Source organism: Pristiophorus japonicus, chromosome 19 (genome assembly GCF_044704955.1).
Source record: "Pristiophorus japonicus isolate sPriJap1 chromosome 19, sPriJap1.hap1, whole genome shotgun sequence".
Lineage (NCBI taxonomy): Eukaryota > Metazoa > Chordata > Chondrichthyes > Pristiophoridae > Pristiophorus > Pristiophorus japonicus.
This window is the reverse complement of record NC_091995.1, coordinates 91,978,852-91,995,418: the sequence shown is the minus strand read 5'-3', so window position 1 is coordinate 91,995,418 and position 16,567 is coordinate 91,978,852. Positions and strand designations below refer to the sequence as shown.

Sequence of the window (16,567 nt, the reverse complement as noted above, 5' to 3'; positions counted from 1 at the left end):
GCCTGACCTCACGTGTTACAGCCATTTTATACTGTCTTTCTTGATATCTCCCACCGTGTACGCAGTGGCCTAGGTTTGAAACAAAGGGACACTCTCTCATGATGACTAGGTCTTTCATAGAAACATAGAAATTTACAGCGCAGAAGGAGGCTATTTCGACCCATCGTGTCTGCGCCGGCCGACAAAGAGCCGCACGGCCCTCGGTCAGCAGCCCTGAAGGTTACATATAAACCAATGAACAATGAACAATGGCGGACAGGTAAAGAGCATCCGGCCCAACCAGTCGCCCCACACAATTGCGACACCCCCTACACCGCAACATTCTACACTCCATCCAGAGCCATGCAATATTCTGGGAGAGGCAAAAAAAAGATAAAAACCGAAGCCAATTAGGGAAAAAAATCTGGGAAAATTCCTTTCCGACCCATCCAGACGATCAAAACTAGTCCAGAAGATCACTCTGGCTGTATTAGATTCCCTGAAGTACTTACCATTGTATCTGCGCCAGCCAACAAGAGGTTATCCAGTCTAATCCCACTTACCAGCTTTGGGCTGGTAACCCTGCAGGTTATGGCACTTCAAGTGCCCATCCAAGCAACTTTTAAATGTGGCGAGGGTTTCTGTCTCTACCAACATTCCAGGCAGTGAGTTCCAAACCCCTACCGCCCTCTGGGTGAAGAAGCTTGCTCTCAAATCCCCCCTAAACCTTCCACCAACCACCTTAAACCTAGGTCCCCTCATATTTGACCCTTCCACCAAGGGAAATAGGCCACTGCTATCCACTATATCCAGGCTCCTCAAAATTTTATACACCTCAATGAGGTCTCCTCTCAGCCTCCTCCACTCCAAGGAGAACAAACCCAATCTATCCAATCTGTCTTCATAGCTAAGATTCTCCATTCCAGGCAGCATCCTCGTAAATCTTCTCTGCACCCTCTCCAGTGCAATTACATCCTTCCTATAATACGGTGATCAGAATTGCACACAGTATTCCAGCTATTGCCTAACCAGTATGTTATACAATTTAAGCATAACCTCCCTGCTCTTGTATTCTATGCCTCGGCTAATAAAGGCAAGCATTCCGTATGCCTTCTCAAGCACCTTATCCACCTGGCCTGCTACTTTCAGGGATCTGTGGACAAGCACTCCAAGGTCCATTTGTTCATCTGCACGTCTAAGTGGCCTACCTTTTTATGTGCATACCCTTTCCTTATTTAGCCCTCCCCAAGTGCATTACCTCACACTTCTCCGAATTAAATTCCATTTGCCACTGTTCTGCCCACCTGACCAGTAGATTGATATCCTCCTGCAGTCCATGACTTTCTTCTTCATTATCAACCACACAGCCAATTTTAGTGTTATCTGCAAACTTCTTAATCATACCCCCCACAAAAAGCAAGGGACCGAGTACTGAGCCCTGCGGAACCCCACTGGAAACATCCTTCCAGTCACAAAAACATCCATCAACCATTACCCTTTGCTTTATACCTCTAAGCCAATTTTGGATCCAACTTGCCACTTTACCCTGGATCCCATGGGCTTTTACCTTCATGACCAGTCTGCCATGTGGGACCTTATCAAAAGCTTTGCTAAAGTCCATATACACTACATCATACGCACTACCCTCATCAACCCTCTTGGTTATCTCCTCGAAAAATTCAATCAGGTTAGTCAAATACGATCTTCCCTTAACAAATCTGTGCTGACTGTCCCTAATTAATCCTTGCCTTTCGAAATGTAGATTTATCCTCTCCTTCAGGATTTTTTCCAATAATTCCCCACCACTGAGGGAGGCTGAAAGACCCGTAATTACTCGATCTATCCCTTTCTCCCTTCTTAAACAAGGGCACTACATTAGCAGTCCTCCAGTCCTCAGGCACCATGCCCTGAATCCAAAGAGGACTGGAAAATGAAGGTCAAGGCCTCTGCTATTTCCTCTTTTGCTTCGCTCAACAGCCGGGGATGCATTTCATCTGGGTCTGGGGACTTATCTACTTTCTAAGCTGCTAAACCCCTTAATACTTCCTCTCTCACTTTGTTTATTTCATCTAGAATTTCACATTCCTCCTTGATAGCAGTATCTGTATTGACCCTTTCCTTTGTGAAAACAGACGCAAAGTATTCATTAAGATACATACCAACATCTTCTGCCTCCACACACATTACCATCGTGATCTCTAATAGGCCCTACCCTTTCTTTAATTATCCTTTTTCTCTTAATATAGTTATATCTGAATTTATGGAGTGGGGCACTAACTTAATGCGCTCATTTTTTAGTAGGGCCACTAACTGGCTTAAAATAAATGAATCAACGAATTAACTGCAGAAAGCAGTTAATGGGTATGATGTAATTGGCATCACGGAGACATGGCTCCAGGGTGACCAAGGCTGGTAACTCAACATCCAGGGGTATTCAACATTTAGGAAGGACAGACAGAAGGAAAAGGAGGCGGGGTGGCATTGCTGGTTAAAGAGGAAATTAATGCAATAGTAAGAAAGGACATTAGCTTGGATGATGTGGAATCGGTATGGGTGGAGCTACGGAATACCAAGGGGCAGAACACGCTAGTGGGAGTTGTGTACAGACCATCAAACAGTAGTAGTAAGGTTGGGAACTGCATCAAACAAGAAATTAGGGATGCATGCCATAAAGGTACAGCAGTTATCATGGGTGACTTTAATCTACATATTGATTGGGCTAACCAAACTGGTAGCAATGTGGTGGAGGAGGATTTCTTGGAGTGTATTAGGGATGGTTTTCTAGACCAATATGTCAAGGAACCAACTAGGGAGCTGGCTATCCTAGACTGGGTGATGTGTAATGAGCAAGGACTAATTAGCAAGCTTGTTGTTCGAGACCTCTTGGAGAAGAGTGACCATAACATGGTAGAATTCTTTATTAAGATGGAGAGTAACTCAGTTAATTCAGAAACTAGGGTCCTGAACTTAAGGAAAGGTAACTTCGATGGTTTGAGGCGTGAATTAGCTAGAATAGACTGACAAATGATACTTAAAGGGTTGACGGTGGATAAGTAATGGCAAACATTTAAAGATCACATGGATTAACTTCAGCAATTGTACATCCCTGACTGGAGTAAAAATAAAACTAGGAAGGTGGCTCAACTGTGTGACTAACAAGGGAAATAAAGGATAGTGTTAAATCCAAGGAAGAGGCATATAAATTGGCCAGAAAAAGCAGCAAACCTGAGGACTGGGAGAAATTTAGAATTCAGCAGAGGAGGACAAAGGGTTTAATTAAAAGGGGGAAAATAGAGTACAAGAAGAAGCTTGCCGGAACATAAAAACTGACTGCAAAAGCTTCTATAGATATGTGAAGAGAAAAAGATTAGTGAAGACAAACGTAGGTCCCTTGCAGTCAGATTTAGGTGAATTTATAATGGGGAACAAAGAAATGGAAGACCAATTGAACAAATATTTTGGTTCTGTCTTCACGAAGGAAATCACAAATAACCTTCCGGAAGTACTAGGGGACCGAGGGTCTAGTGAGAAGGAGGAACTGAAGGATATCCTTATTAGGCGGGAAATTGTGTTAGGGAAATTGAGGGGATTGAAGGCCGATAAATCCCCGGGGCCTGATAGTCTGCATCCCAGAGTACTTAAGGAAGTGGCCCTAGAAATAGTGGTGATCATTTTCTAACAGTCTATCGACTCTGGATCAGTTCCTATGGACTGAAGGGTAGCTAATGTAAGACCACTTTTTTTAAAAGGGAGAGAGAGAGAAAGCAGGTAATTATAGACAGGTTAGCCTGACATCAGTAGTGGGGAAAATGTTGGAATCAATTATTAAGGATGAAATATCAGCGCATTTGGAAATCAGTGACAGGATCGGTCCAAGTCAACATGGATTTATGAAGGAGAAAACATGCTTGACAAATCTTCTGGAATTTTTTGAGGATGTAACTAGTAGAGTGGACAAGGGAGAACCAGTGGATGTGGTGTATTTGGACTTTCAAAAGGCTTTTGACAAGATCTCACACAGGAGATTGGTATGCAAAATCAAAGCACATGGTATTGGGGGTAATATACTGACGTGGATAGAGAACTGGTTGGCAGACAGGAAGCAGAGAGTCAGGATAAACAGGTCCTTTTCAGAATGGCAGTCAGTGACTAGTGGAGTGCCGCAGGGCTCAGTGCTGGGACCCCAGCTCTTTACAATATACATCAATGATTTAGATGAAGGAATTGAGTGTAATATTTCCAAGTTTGCAGATGACATTAAACTGGATGGCGGTGTGAGCTGTGAGGAGGACGCTAAGAGGCTGCAGGGTGACTTGGACAGGTTAGGTGAGTAGGCAAATGCATGGCAGATACAGTATAATGTGGATAAATGTGAGGTTATCCACTTTGGGGGCAAAAACACGAAGACAGAATATTATCTGAATGGCGGCAGATTAGGAAAAGGGGAGGTGCAACGAGACCTGGGTGTCATGGTTCAAGTTGGCATACAGGTATAGCAGGCGGTGAAGAAGGCAAATGGTATGTTGGCCTTCATAGCTAGGGGATTTGAGTATAGGAGCAGGGAGGTCTTACTGCAGTTGTACAGGGCCTTGGTGAGGCCTCACCTGGAATATTGTGTTCAGTTTTGGTCTCCTAATCTGAGGAAGGACGTTCTTGCTATTGAGGGAGTGCAGCGAAGGTTCACCAGACTGATTCCCGGGATGGCTGGACTGACATATGTGGAGAGACTGGATCAACTGGGCCTTTATACATTGGAGTTTAGAAGGATGAGAGGGGATCTCATAGAAACATACAAGATTTTGATGTGACGGGACAGGTTAGATGCAGGTAGAATGTTGGGGAAGTCCAGAACCAGGGGACACAGTCTTAGGATAAGGGGTAGGACATTTAGGACTGAGATGAGGAGAAACTTCTTCACTCAGAGAGTTGTTAACCTGTGGAATTCCCTGCCGCCGAGAGTTGTTGATGCCAGTTCATTGAATATATTCAAGAGGGAGTTATATATGGCCCTTATGGCTAAGGGGATCAAGGGATATGGAGAGAAATCAGGAAAGGGGTACTGAGGGTATGATCAGCCATGATCTTATTGAATGGTGGTGCAGGCTCGAAGGGCCGAATGGCCTACTCCTGCACCTATTTTCTATGTTTCTATTTAAACAACAGAGAAGAGTTAAAGATGAGCACGTTAAACATTTGTCCGCTCAACGAGCGCCAGGGTGTCAGTGTCAGCTGTGGCTCAGTGGGTAGTTGTCTTTGAGACAGAAGGTTGTGCGTTCTAATCCTGACACTCCAGTGCAGTGCTGAGGGAATGTTGCACTGTCAGAGGGGCTGCCTTTCGGATGAAATGTTAAACTGAGGCACTGTCTGCCCTCTCAGGTGGACGTAAAAGATCCCAGGGCATTATTTCAAAGAAGAACAGAGGAGTTATCCCTAGTGTCCTGGGGCCAATATTTATCCCTCAATCAACATAACAAAAACAGATTATCTGGGTCATTATCACATTGCTGTTTGTGGGAGCTTGCTATGCGCAAATTGGCTGTTACGTTTCCCACATTACAACAGTGACTACACTTCAAAAAGTACTTCATTCGCTGTAAAGGGCTTTGAGATGTCCGGTGGTCGTGAAAGGTGCTATATAAATGTAAGTCTTTCCTTCTTTTCATTTCAAGGCCCTAGAGTTTGTAAGGAAATAACGTTTATACAGAAGGTCCAAGGAAGACGATAGTCTGGGCACGTTTCAAAAATGGAAATGGCTGGAATATCTTCCGTGGTCCTGCAAACAGCGGTAAATGGAGCAAGAGGCCGAGGAAGACCAAGGAAGCACTGGATAGACACCGTCAAGAGTGACCTGCCCCAGAAATGGATACAGATGACCAAAGCGGCCAGGTTAGTTCAGATTGGAGTGAACTCACTCGGCCCCAACATCACTGCTGAGCTGAGGGACCAGAATTTAGTAGTAGTATAAGTAAAAAAAAAAGAAAGACTTGGATTTATATAGCGTCTTTCATGACCACCAGACGTCTCAAAGCACTTTACTGCCAATGAAGTACTTTTGGAGTCACTAGGAAATGCGGCTGCCAATTTGCGCACACAAGCTCCCACCAACAGCAATGTGATAATGACCAGATAATCTGTTTTTTGTTGCATTGATTGAGGGATATTGGCCAGGATACCGGGAATAACGCCCGTGCTCTTCTTCAAGATAGTGCAATGGGATTTTTTACGTCCATTTGAGAGGGCAGACGGGGCCTTCGGTTTAACATCTCATCCGAAAGACGGCACCTCTGACAGTGCAGCACTCCCTCAGCACTACACTGGGAGTGTCAGCCTAGATTTTTCATGCTCAAGTCCCTGAACTCTTGGTTCTCCTTATATAACAGATTATTATCTTTTTCTTGGCTCTGACGGAGTCCCCTTGATCATTCATGGAGTTTTACACACAGAGGAGACGGTTCGACCCACCGCACTTGAGCCGAATCGTGCAGCCCCTCCCAAAATATTCTTTTGAAGGGAGGGTGCCCAAAATCGCATTGAGTATTCCAAAAGTGACTTTATTAATGAAGTATAATCGCGTTAAAAAAAGGTTTCTAAATTTGCTATTGATCACTCTCATGATTCATCCTAGTCCTTGACTAGTTGATAACAGCTTCACAGTAACTGGGTACTTTCAATGAATGGTTCGTAATCATACATGTTCCTCCTTCAGCTTTGCCAGTGGTCCATGATCTTTTATTTCTTGTTGCAGTGCGCATGGCTTTATAGAACTATAGACGTTTACAGCACAGAAAGAGGCCACTTGGCCCATCATGTCTGTGCTAGCTCCATGTTAGAGGAATCCAGATTGAATCCTACTGCCCCACACTTTTCCCTGTTGCCCTGTATCTTCCCCTGCTTCAAATATTTATCCAATGTTCTCTTAAAAGATACAACAGTCTCTGCCTCAACCACTCCCAGTGGTGAACTATTCTATGCTCCAACAACACTCTGTGTGAAGACATTTCTACCAACCTCTCTCCTCACCCTCAGTGGCAATTTTAAATTGATGACCCTCCTCGTCACTGGCTCATCTCCCGAAACACCCTTTGAAAATCCATCATGATTTAAAAAAAATTCGATTAAATCTCTTCTTAGTCTTCTCTGCTCCAGTGGAGATGACCCCAGTATCTCAACTATAGTTCCCTCCTCCTCGCATCATCCTGGTAAATCTGTGCTGTATGCTGCCTTTCTATGAAAACGTCATGCAGTACTCATATTGTGGCCCAAGCAATGTTTTGTATGAACTTATCAATTTTATTTTACCCTTGTAATCCATCCCCCTTGTAATGTATTTGCTTAAGAATTCATAGCAACGCATTTCTATTAAGAACAAGTTGGTTTATTAACAAAGGTTTAACAATACACATTACCAGTTCATCCACCAGGCTCACAACCACCTGCCTCATCGTGGATCCCCCGACCCCAACTGGCTGGGGTTTTATTGAGTCTTGTGAACATCACGTGACTGGCTAAGCCACTCCCAACTCAACAGCTCTACAAGCCTGTGAGCATACTCACAGTGCATACATTACACCCCTATTTACAATTTATTTCAAAATGCTGCTGGCCTTTCTTATGGCTTCATGTCCCTGCACTCGTAATTTCAGGCATTTCACACCCTTTACGAGAATGTTACCAGGGTTGTGGGACTTCAGTGACATGGAGAGACAAGAGAAGCTGGGATTGTTCTCCTTAGAGTAGTGAAGGTTAAGGGGAGATTTGATAGAGGTGTTCAAAATCGTGAAGGGTTTTAATAGAGTGAATAAGGAGAAACTGTTTCCACTGGCAGAATGGTTGGTAACCAGAGGTCACAGCTTTAATGTAATTGGCAAAAGAGCCAGAGGGGAGATGACTTTTTTTTACGCAGCGTATTGTTATGGAAACATAGAAATTTACAGCGCAGAAGGAGGCCATTTCGGCCCATCGTGTCCGCGCTGGCCGACAAAGAGCCACGCGGCCCTTGGTCAGCAGCCCTAAAGGTTACATATAAACCTTTGAACAATGACGGAAAGGCAAAGAGCACCCAGCCCAACCAGTCCGCCTCACACAACTGCAACACTCCTTATACTGAAACATTCTACACTCCAGCCCAACTGGAGCCATGTGATCTCCTGGGAGAGATGCCTAAAGGGTGGTAGAAGCAGATTCAATACATAAGAACATAAGAAATAGGAGCAGGAGTAGGCCATATAGCCCTTTGAGCCTGCTCCGCCATTCAATAAGATCATGGCTGATCTGATCCTGGACTCAGCTCCACTTCCCTGCCCTTTATTCCCTTATCGCTCAAAAATCTGTCTATTCCACCTTAAATATATTCAATGACCCAGCCTCCACAGCCCTCTGGGGCAGAGAATTCCACAGATTTACAATCCTCTGAGAAGAAATTCCTCCTCGTCTCAATTTTAAAGGGTGGCCCCTTATTCTGAGACTATGCCCCCTAGTTTTAGTTTCCCCTATGAGTAACTTTCAAAAGGGAATTAGATAAATACTTGAAGGGGAGAAAATTTCAGGGCTATAAGAACATAAATAGGAGCAGGAGTAGGCCATCCAGCCCTCAACTCCACTTTCCTGCCTGTTCCCCATAACCGTTGACTCCTCCATAGTTCAGGAATCTGTCTATCTCAGTCTAGAATATATTCAATGACTCAGCCTCCACAGCTCTCTGGGATAGAGAATTGCAAAGATTAACGACCCCTGAGAGGAAGAAATTCTCTCTATGGGGAAAGAGCAGGAGGGTGTGTGACTAATTGGATCGCTCTTTCAAAGATCCGGCATAGTCATGATGGGCCGGATAGCCTCCTTTTGTTCTCTAAGATCCTTTTTGCGCATCATAATGCGTCCACCATTGCTTAGCCCAACCACTTACTCTGTCACAATCTTGTTGAATGATATAGCTATTGGTTACCTGCCACATGCCTTGATATCACCAACTAAATTTATAATATTGCTATGTCCTCCCCCACATTGTTTTATGTGTAGTGCGAACATCGGATCCAAACCAATCTCCGCTGATATGCCACTAGACACTGCTTCGATACACAACTCTTTCTATATATCATCATTTTGTTTTCTGTTGCCGAGCCAATTCTCTGATTAGTTTCCCATTAACGTTATGGACTTTTATCATCTTTAAAAGCCCTCAGCAACTAATTTAATTACTTCCACTGTGCAGATTCCACTAGATATGTGATACTTGGCCTGTTGGTTCTAAAACTATGCTGACTATCACATGTGTCTTTATGCGTTTTAGATGAATAACCACTGGCGAAGTGGTCTGTGGCACTTTTCTTTGTAACTCAATTGTAATTTACCGTCTCATACTTTGCTGCTTTGTTCAATTTTAAAATGATGTTATTTACCCTTCAGTTTTCAGATACAGCCCTTGTGTTAATGAGGCTTCCAAAATACTAACCAGACTTCTGAAGACACCATCTATTAGGACTTCTCCTCTGGTACTTTCCTTCGCTTGTGCTAAGCGGTCTGTGCAATTACTCGAGCCTTTACTCTTTCTTCTCACCTCTCTCCATGGTCCACTTGCGAATATTGATATCCTGTGCAATTACCACACTACATTTGCCTGCAGTTTTTTTCATTTGTCCAAACAGCGTTGGATCTATCTGTTCACCTTGAGCTGGCAGTTGGTACTAATTGCCAATTAGCACACCTTTGACCTTTGAGTGTCAGCCGTGGCTCAGTGAGTAGCCTCACCTCGCCTCATGCTATCCAGTTCATTAACGGTTCAGCACACACTCTCTCTCGCCTCTGAGTCAGAAGGTTGTGGGCTCAAGTGCCACTCCAGGGACTTGAGCACAAAGTTCTAAGCTGACACTCCCAGTGCGGTGCTGAGGGAGCGCCGGAGGTGCCATCTTTTGGATGAGACGTTAAACCAAGGCTCCGTCTACTCTCTCAGGTGGACGTAAAAGATCCCATGGCACTATTTTGAAGAAGTGCAGGGGAGTTATGGCTGATCCAGTGTCCTGGGGCCAATATTTATCCCTCAATCAACATAACAAAAAAAACAGATAATCTGGTCATTATCACATTGCTGTGTGTGGGAGCTTGCCGTGCGCAAATTGCCTGCCGCTTTTCCCACATTACAACAATGACTACACTCCAAAAGTACTTCATTGGCTGTAAAGCACTTTGAGACATCCGGTCGTCGTGAAGGCGCAATATTAATGCAAGTCTTTTTTCTTTTCATCATTATTGATTTCAACTCCAGTTGTTACTACCATCTCCTCAACCGTGTTATTCCGGTCCATCTTTCAATAGCTCTTGTATCATCCATCACGATTAATGCCGGTCCGCCAACTGGCTTAATAGCCCTATCTTTGGAGAATGTTTCTCAGTTTCGCCAACCTTCCATCCATGATAGAGCGGAAATAACACTCGGCCTTGTTATGACGAAAATGTTTATGAGCTTGTATCAAATTAATCTCCACTATTTTAATCGAACCATTCATCTATTTAAAATAAGTGAGTTCACACCTCTGTTAAAAATAGGGGAGAGAGGAAGTTAACATCACTGACAGTAATTTCGACTTGTGCCAGCATGTATTGGTGTTATTGGTTCAACCACTCTTCCTCTGCTAGCTCATCCGTCCTTCCTTCTGCCTCTTTCGCCTTTGCCACCTGAGACCAGTCTTACCGTTACCTGACGTACAATTTACTATTGCCCTCGTCACATTAATCCCAGTTACCCATACCTTTTCACCCCAGGTGCTACAATCACATGTTTCGCCTCATTGCGAATATACCTCTGATTTGACGTTAAGAACCTCAGAACATAAGAAATAGGAGCAGGAATAGGCCACATGGCCCCTCGAGCCTGCTCCGCCATTCAGTACGATCATTAGAGGTACTCACTGTACCGTCAGCTTCCGAGGTTGTTTGAGATGAACTGAAGCCTGAGGGGAACATCTGGTCCTCAAAGGCTTTCCAGTCTTTCCAACTCAAGTTTTTCAATTCAGCTACAACAGCCTGTCTGATCTGCTGTACCTGCCTCCATTTGGAATGCACAAGCACTCTTACATCTCCCAAACTACACTCTTCCTTGGCTGGACATGCCTAAATGTGAACATCCGTATTCTCAACGTCAAGGGGACAGTGGGTGTAGGAGTTGTGGTCTGTACCACACCAACATGGGAGTGGTCCACGGCGAAGGGGAGGGAGTCCTGTAATGAGGTATATTTGTGGATTGTTTATGATGGGTTGAACGATGACAAATTAGAATCTCTATTAGTTGAAACCTCAAGTAATCCTCAAATTAAACTGTGGGGAACCAGATGTGAACTGTGTAATGCTGAGGGAGTGCTGCACTGTCGGATGTGCCGTCTGTTAAACCAAGGCCCTGTCTGCTCTCTGTAAAAGATCCCATGGCGCTATTTTGAAGAAAACCAGGGGAGTTATCCCCAGTGTCATCCCTCAATCAACATCAATAAAACAGATTATCTGGGTCATTGTCACATTTGTGGGAGCTTGCTATGCACAAGTTGGCTGCCGCGTTTCCCACATTACAACAGTGATTACACTCCAAAAAGTACTTTATTGGTTGTAAAGCATTTTGGGACATCTTGAGCTGGTGAAAGGCGCTATAGAAAGATAAGTTCTCTCTCACACATCCTTCGATACTGTGATTTCTGTATTGTCCAAAGTGCTCTCCCTCAGATGAGGTTCTGTCCGTTTATATTTTCTGTTGAAGTTTTAATAAGAAGACAGTAGGATTTGTATTGTGGAATGATGCAGGAAAATAAGCTTCTTCATCTGAATCTGTCTGATTCATACAAAACGCAACAAGAACATCAAAGTGATTGCTGCTCTGTGGGAGGTGCCATCTTTTGGATGAGACTTTAAACCAAGGTCCCATTTGGCAGTCCGGGTGGATATTAAAGGTCCCATGAGGGTTTTAAAGGACGAGTTCAACTCTCCCTCATTTCTCCCTTAATTACCCCCAACAGCAGATTTCCTGCTTCTGGAACCAATTTGCTTATCAGTGACGGCACTTAATAACCACAATTCATTGGTTCTGACACATTTTGGAACACTGTGAGGAAGAGCAGGGGAGTTCTCCTCAGTGTCCTGGGGCCAATATTTATCCCTTAATCAATGTCACTAAAAAACAGAGGATCTGGTCATGATCACATTGTTATATTGTGGGAGCTTGCTTGTGCGCAAATTGGCTGCCGCATTTCCTACATTACAACAGTGACTATACATCAAAAAGTACTTCAATGGGTGTTAAGTGCTTTGGAACATCCTGCAGCCATGAAAGGCACTATATAAATGCAAGTCTTTTTTTCAATGTAATTGCAACTTATTTTTCTTTAGGGGAAATTGGTTAACAATGATTCACTTATGACAAATCACACTTAATGATAGACAATGTTTGGAAGTGGCAAACCTCCCACGTCAATACTCAAAAAGAAAAGAAATTAAGACTTGCATTTTTGTAACATCTTTCACGACTACCGGACGTCTCAAAGTGCCTTACAGCCATTGAAGTACTTTTGGAGTGTAGTCACTGTTGTAATGTGGGAAACGCGGCAGCCAATTTGCGCACAGCAAACAGTAATGTGATAATGACCCAGATAATCTGTTTCTGTTATGTTGATTGAGGGATAAATATTGACCCCAAGACACCGGGGATAACTCCCCTGCTCTTCTTTGAAATAGCACCATAGAATCTTTTACGCCCACCTGAGAGAGCAGACGGATCCTCGGTTTAACGTCTCATCCGAAAGACGGCACCTCCAACAGTGCAGCACTTGGTTCGTCAGCCTAGATTTATTTGCTCAGATCCCTGGAGTGGGACGTGAACTCAGAGGCAAGTGTGCTACCCACTGAGCCACAGCTGACACTGAAAAGTGTACAAGCCTCTAGCTGCCAAATCTAAGTGGGACTGCTACATTAAGACGTTGTCTACTTGTTTCCACTGCACGAGTTTCTCCAGCAGAAACCTTGGCTTCATTCTCCCCATGGGGGAAAAAAATAGCCTTCCTGGGATGGTGGGAATGGCAGCTGTGGCTGTGCATGCGACCCAACTTCTCCTGCTACACCATTGTGTCTGTAAGCACACATCCCCAATTTCCCCATCTCAGATAACACTTGCTCAACTCTTTCCATGGCTACTTCCACGTCAGAGAAATTGGCCCATGTTAGTTTCCATGCGGGCAGTGGGCCTAAGACACTAACTCCATCTCAGTGTGATGAAAAGTTTCCATGCTCTTGACACCTCCCCCCGGGTATGCCATAGCTTTCGAAATGTTTCATTGAAATACGTGGGAGTGAAATGAAGGGCCTGGACTCGGAGAAAGGGAGATAATGTATTAACCCTAATGTAATGTATTTGCTTCATGGGTTCTTTGCTTCAGAATTCATAGAAACATTGCCATTAAGAACTAGTTGGTTTATTAGCAAAAAGTTTAACAATCACACTACACATTACCAATTCATCCACCGGGCTCACAACCACCTGCCCCATCGTGGATCCCCCGAACCCAACTGACTGGGGTTTTATTGAGTCTTGTGAACATCACGTGACTGACTAAGCCACTCCCAACTCAACAGCTCGACAAACCCGTGAGTATGCTAACAGGGTCATACATTACTCCGAACTTTTCTCTTGAAATCCAAGCGAAAAACCCGGCTCAGAACTCGAAGGGTTACAGAAATGCTCCCAGACGAAGGCGTTCCCAGTTGATATTTATGGGAACCTTACATCAAACGTCTTGAGGTGATGTATAGTTTATCTATACTGATTCATGCTGTTACTAAATTAGGCCATGTGAGAGGTTTAAGAGATGTAACTGTATAGGGGTGTATATCACCGGCCAGCAATCTCTCGCAGCAGAGGGGGATCGCATGTCCCCTTCTACTGCAACAGGAATCTGCTCGCACACCATCGCAACAGATTCAGCTTTTAAATGACTCTTTCGCAGAGCGCCTCGATGGCTGCTGAAGCCCACAGGGCCTGGCCAACGATAATGGTGTTGAAAATCTCTGCAATCCCCTTTCCCCTGGTGAGTGAAGTTTAGGGAGCAATTTATCAAGTGTGGGTAATTTAGCTAGCAATAACTTGCATTTATATAGTGTCTTTCACAACCATTAATGCAGTAAAAGCATCCCAAGGCATTTCACAAGAGCGAGTGTCAAACAAATTCTGACACTGAGCCACATACGGAGATATTAGGGCAGATGACTAAATACTTGATCCAAGAGGTAGGTTTGAAGGAGCGTCTTCAAAAATAAATACTTGCATTTATATCGTGCCTTCACAACCTCAGGACGTCCCAAAGCGCTTTACAGCCAATGAAGTACTTTTGAGTGTAGTCACTGTTGTAATGTGGGAAACACAGCAGCCAATTTGCACACAGCAAGCTCCCACAAATAGCAATGTGATAATGACCAGATCATCTGTTTTTATTATGTCGAGTGAGGGATGAATATTGGTCAGGACACCAGGGATAACTCCCCTGCTCTTCTTCGAAATAGTGCCATGGGATCTTTTATGTCCACCCGAGAGAGCAGACGTCTCATTTTGAAAGACGGCACCTCCAACAGGGCAGCAGCACTGCATTGGAGTGTCGGCCTAGATTTACTACAAATTATTTTATTATTTTCTTCAAAGGGCCGGCACAAGCATGCTGGGCCAAATGGCTTCCTGCGCTATAGCATTCTATGATTCTACAAAAGGGGAGTGGTCACTGTAAAAGGTCTTGGTGACTACAATGGAAAGTGATTGACATTCAATCTTAATGTGATCTCATATGTGGAATGTATGCTCACAGATTGGTTGAGCTTTTGAGTTCAAGGAAGGACGTTCTTGCTATTGAGGGAGTGCAGCGAAGGTTCACCAGACTATTGAGGGATGGCAGGACTGACATATAAGGAGAGACCGGATCGACTGGACATGTATTCACTGGAGTTTAGAAGGATGAGAGGGGATCTCATAGAAATATATAAAATTCTGACGGGACTGGACAGGTTAGATACAGGAAGAATGTTCCCGATGTTGGGGAAGTCCAGAACCAGAGGACACAGTCTAAGGATAAGGGGTAAGCCATTTAGGACTGAGATGAGGAGAAACTTCTTCATTCAGAGAGTTGTTAACCTGTGGAATTCTCTACCGCAGAGAGTTGTTGATGCCAGTTCATTGGATATATTCAAGAGGGAGTTAGATATGGCCCTTACGGCTAAAGATATCAAGGGGTATGGAGAGAAAGCAGGAAAGGGGTACTGAGGTGAATGATCAGCCATGATCTTATTGAATGGTGGTGCAGGCTCGAAGGGCCGAATGGCCTACTCCTGCACCTATTTTCTATGTTTCTATGCTGTGAGTGGCTCAGCCAGTCACGTGATGTTCACAAGACTCAATAAAACCCCGGCCAGTTGGGTTCGGGGGATCCACAATGGGGCAGGTGGTTGTGAGCCTGGTGGATGAATTGGTAATGTTTATTGTGATTGTTAAACCTTTGCTAATAAACCAACTTGTTCTTAATAGTAATGTGTTGCTATGTTCTTAAGCAAAGAACATGTGAAGCAAATACATTACAATATGGAACTTACAAAAACCTGTGATCTCACAACACGTTTAATTGTTAAGGCAGTGTAGCCAGCTAGCACGTTCGCCTTTAGCTTTTGGTCTCGAGCCTTGTAGCCTCCCCAGTTGTTTTGCTTATTATTTAAGGGTTCAAATGGTTAGTTTGCAACTGCCTAGCGTGCCTGTAATTCATATGTAAGGGAAAAGTGTGCAAGTGCTTTCTGTGCAAGTGTATAATGTGCTCATCATTAGTGTGTATGTCTACAGTGTGCCGACACTTAGTGCACAGGTCCTTAGTGTGAATGACACTTTGGCTGGAATTTTAATTTGGGAGCGAGGTGCTGCATTGCGGTCACCATGCCCTGCCGAATTCAACGGTAGAGGCTTATTAGTATTTAGAATCTCTGCTTCCTGCCCGCAGCTAGCCAGTTTGAGAGGCTGGCTGACTGTCGGGCGGGTAGGCCTGCAGCACTGGGCTGCGACGAGAGAGGACGGGATCGGGAGGGGGTGTCGGAAGGCCGGAATGGGATCGGAGGCTGGAAGAGGGAGGTCGGAGATCGGAGGCCTCGTGGAGGGAGGTCGGGGGGAGATCAAAAGGATGACTCGCAGCCTCATCATAATACTTAAGCCTCCATCCTGCCTCTGTTAAAACCGGAGGTGGCTGGGTTGGGGTCGGGGTTCAGATTTTTGGTTTCTTTAACCGACGCAACCCACTTGTTTTTTGGGGGTTAAAATCCGCCCCCCTTAGTGTGCAGGTCCCTAGTCTGCATTGATATAACGTGCACAAATTGTACATGCAAATCCTTAGTGTGTGGCAAGTGCATAGTGCGCCAGTGCAGGGTGGGCCAGTGCAGGGTGGGCCAGTGCAGGGTGCGCCAGTGCAGGGTGGGCCAGTGCAGGGTGGGCCAGTGCAGGGTGCGCCAGTGCAGGGTGGGCCAGTGCAGGGTGGGCCAGTGCAGGGTGGGCTAGTGCATGGCCAGTGCAGGGTGGGCCAGTGCAGGATGCACCAGTACA

The 16,567-nt window shown here is 44.7% G+C and overlaps 1 protein-coding gene across 9 annotated transcripts in view; it reads left to right on the top strand.

The window, feature by feature from the left end:
• LOC139230043 (synaptotagmin-1-like) overlaps positions 1-16,567 on the top strand; it is a 383,490-nt gene that overhangs the window by 218,792 nt on the left and 148,131 nt on the right. The window contains exon 2 of one of the 9 annotated variants that reach the window (XM_070861804.1): positions 5,649-5,865. The exons of the other annotated variants lie outside the window; for them this stretch is intronic. The gene's annotated coding sequence lies outside the window, so the exon portion shown is untranslated. The remainder of the gene's footprint in view (positions 1-5,648; positions 5,866-16,567) is intronic. 9 annotated transcript variants of the gene reach the window in all.